At 49.0% G+C, this 3,903-nt stretch overlaps 1 pseudogene; it reads left to right on the forward strand.

Moving 5' to 3' along the window:
- Positions 1-775: 775 nt before the first annotated feature.
- On the forward strand, positions 776-1,345 carry LOC120845879 (annotated as a pseudogene).
- The last annotated feature ends 2,558 nt before the right edge of the window (positions 1,346-3,903 follow it).

Below are 3,903 nucleotides of genomic sequence, written 5' to 3' on the forward strand. Positions count from 1 at the left end.
CTGCCAGATCCGAGGATCACCGCGGTGCGTATAATCTTTCTATTCGTAGTTCTTGGCTTCCAATAAACGTTTTCTACCTACCTACCTACCCTACTTTGAGGAATTCGCAGAAAAGGAGGTAACAGGGCGTCCTTATGGTGGCGCGTAACTCACGGTTAAGTAATTAGATATTTGTTTTGGTTTTAATAGGGGAATTTAAGGTACACTTTGTTTTTCTCGACGTGACCGTTGACGGACATAACGCCGCTGCGATCGCCCTGTCCAGGTGAGCACTACATTTGACACGTTGTCACGACACTATCACGCGCTATAGACTCGTCTATAGCGACCAGCAAAGACGATAAAGAAGTCCAGCGGTCAATAGGCGCGAGCGCGAAAGCACGAGATATTCGATGCTAATCGGGTCGGTGACAACGGTCAGTGGTGGCTGGCTCCTTCTCATTGTGCATATATTAAATAAATTATAAGTGGTGACCCGAGCAGAACCGTTTCACCTTCAACCGACCATCATGGCCAACAACGGAGACTCCGCCTCAGCTGAACTCTCATCGGTGAACCTACGTCTTCCAAAATATTGGACCCCGATCCGGAAGTATGGTTCTCTCAGATTGAGAGCCAATTCTTCACATATAGGATTACTTCTGAAATCCGTATGCTCCATTACGTGGTCGCCGCGCTTCTACCAGAAATTGCGACTGAATTGCGGGATTTGATCCTCACCCCGCCAGCAACGGATCCTTCCACCATCGTGAAGAAGGAACTGGTAAAACGGACATCAAAATCCGAACAGCGCCGGCCACAACAGCTTTTAACTAGCGAAGAGCTCGGCGATCGCAAACCATCACAGTTGCACAGGCGCCTGCAACAACTCCTCGGCGAAAGTGCCTCCTCGTTTGACACATCGTTGTTGAAAGAGCTGTTCCTTCAGCGGTTGCCAACTAACGTTCGCATGGTATTAGCGACGGCGCTGGATCTCCAATTGGCCGCCCTGGCACAACTGACGGATTCCGTCATGGATAAGGCTACACCAACGGTAGCACAGCTCCAACAGGCGCAAGAACCCTCAAGACCGGTTACGGCGTCAGCAGTTTCCAGCCACTCCTCGGAGTTGAACGAGCTTCGAAACATGTTCTGTCGACAGCTGGCAGACCTGAGAAATGATATATCAGCAATCTAGCTACGCTCTTGCTCGTCGTCGCGAAGACGCAGTGACAGCACCAGTCTTCGTCAACGATCCAACTTACCGCATCCAAAAGTGTGCTGGTATTACCGAACATTCGGGAACCAAGCCAGAAACTGCACTCTACCCTGCGCCGCGGCGGAAAATTTCAACTTCCACCACTAGAAGCGGCAAGTGGTGTTGGGACCAATGCGGGCCGCTTATTTTTTGTCACAGATCGGAATACCGGACAGCGTTTTCTTGTAGACACCGGTGCTGAAATGAGCCTTTTGCCCGCATCTGCATTTCCACGTCGCCCCAAGCAACCACATTCGTCGCTACAAGCTGCAAATAAAATACCAATTGCGACCTATGGTGAACGAGTGTTAATCATCAACATCGGATTACGCAGAGTGTTCACTTGGGTGTATCTAGTTGCTGACGTTACATATCCAATATTGGGCGCTGACTTTCTTAGGCATTTTAACCTGCTCGTTGACATGCTAAGCAAACGTCTAGTCGACTCTACAACGGACCTCATGGTCCAAGGCATCGCTCTCACAGCATCCGATGCACGCCCTAGAGAGTGCCTACGCGCAGAGTCTGCACACGAAACCTTAGTTCAAGCTTTCCCAGCATTGACACGGCCTCACAATTTTCTACATCCAATCAAACACGATGTAAGCCATCACATCGTAACAACTGGACCACCTGTTCATGCCCGACCACGTCGCATGCACCCCGACCGCATGAAGGTTGCACAACAAGAATTCGCACATATGCTTGAAATGGGAATTGTACGTCCATCGTCAAGTCCTTGGGCATCGCCTCTACATATGGTCCCAAAAAAAAAAAAAAAAACGGAGACTGGCGACCTTGTGGTGATTATCGTGCCATTAATAACTCGACAGTGCCAGATCGTTACCCGTTCCCTCACATTGAAGATTTCACCTAGTCTCTTCACGGCTCCAAAATCTTCTCCAAAATTGATCTAGTTAAAGCATATCACCAGATACCGGTACACCCTCCTTACGTCCCCAAGACAGCTATTGCTACTCCGTTCGGTCTTTTCGAATATTTAAGAATGCCATTCGGTTTGCGGAACGCAGCCCAGACTTTTCAACGCTTTGTAGAACAAATGACTCAAGATCTGCATTTTTGTTATGCGTACCTCGATGACCTCCTCATCTTCAGCATAAACCCACAAGAACACCTGAAACATCTCAAACTTCTGTTCCAGCGCCTCGATGAATATGGACTCATCATCAATAAGAACAAGTGCGATTTCGGTTTGACTGAAATCAATTTTCTCGGCCACCGCTTAGACCAGCATGGACTTCGACCCCTCGAAGAGAAAGTCAACGCCATTCAAAATTTTCCCCAGCCAAGCTCCATTCGTAAACTTTGAGAATTTCTTGGTTTAATTAATTTCTACAGGCGTTTCATCCCTCACTGCGAGGAGATATTGAAACCTCTAACTGACCTCCTCAGAGGTGCGCAACACCTTCCACGGCACTGGAGTGGTCCTCCCAAACCCCAGCGGCATTTCACCATGCCAAACAAGCACTACCGGACGCCACACTCCTATTCCACCCAGACCAAATGTTCCCTTGAACGTCATGGTCGACGCTTCCAACACCGCGGTTGGGGCAGTTCTGCAACGATACATCGGAGCAGTCTAGCACCCGATTGCATTCTTTTGAAAAAAAATTGGAACCTGCAGAATGCCGCTACAGCACCTTCGGCCGTGAGCTTCTGGCAATATATCTAACCATCAAGCACTTCAAACATTTTTTTAGAAGGTCGACAGTTCTTTATCCTCACGGACCACAAACCTCTCCCGTATGCTTTAAAATCATCAAGCGATACGTTTTCTCCACGAGAAACACGGCACCTATCTTACATCGCCGAATTCACGACAGACATCCGACACGTCAAGGGATCTCACAACCCAGTAGCGGACGCCCTGTCGCGCATATCATCGACCTTCGACTGCAATGCTATATCACCTACCATCGACTTCGCAGATATGGCTGCCGCGCAACAAGATGACAAGGACATCTTCCTGCTCACTCAGTTATCCAACCAACTGAAGCTCTTAAAGATTACGACCCCCCAGGTTATCACCCCCTCCTTTGCGATGTTTCAACTGGAGTGCTGCGACCTGTTGTCCCTGTACCGTTTCGCCGTCAGGTTTTTGACTTGATCCATGGTCTCTCACACCCTGGGATACGCGCAACGCAGCGTTTGATAACTCAGCGTTTTATTTGGCACAGCGTAAATAAGGATGTGAGAGAATGGGCACGCTTTTGTATTGCTTGCCAAAATCAAAAATTCATCGCCACAGCTCCACGATTCGATAACGTCCATATTGGCATTGTTGGTCCCTTACCCGCATCAGGTGGGAACACATACATACTTACGTGCATCGATAGATTCACGCGCTGGCCAGAAGCCTACCCGATTTCTGACATCACTGCCGCCACCATCGCGCGGGTTTTCGTGAGCGGATGGGTTGCAAGATTTGTTGTGCCATCCACCATAACAACAGACCGCGGACGGCAGTTTGAGTCGGCTTTATTTCGTTCCCTTATGCATCTACTTGGTACATACCGTATACGCACACCCTCGTATCATCCTATCGCCAATGGTATGGTGGAAAGATTCCATCGCTCACTCAAGTCCTCACTCAAGGCACAAGGAGACTCTATGCACTGGTGCAGACAACTACCACTCGTCCTACT

The sequence above is a fragment of the Ixodes scapularis genome, unplaced genomic scaffold (genome assembly GCF_016920785.2).
Source record: "Ixodes scapularis isolate PalLabHiFi unplaced genomic scaffold, ASM1692078v2 ptg000597l_1___fragment_3__unscaffolded, whole genome shotgun sequence".
Classification (NCBI taxonomy): Eukaryota; Metazoa; Arthropoda; class Arachnida; order Ixodida; family Ixodidae; genus Ixodes; species Ixodes scapularis.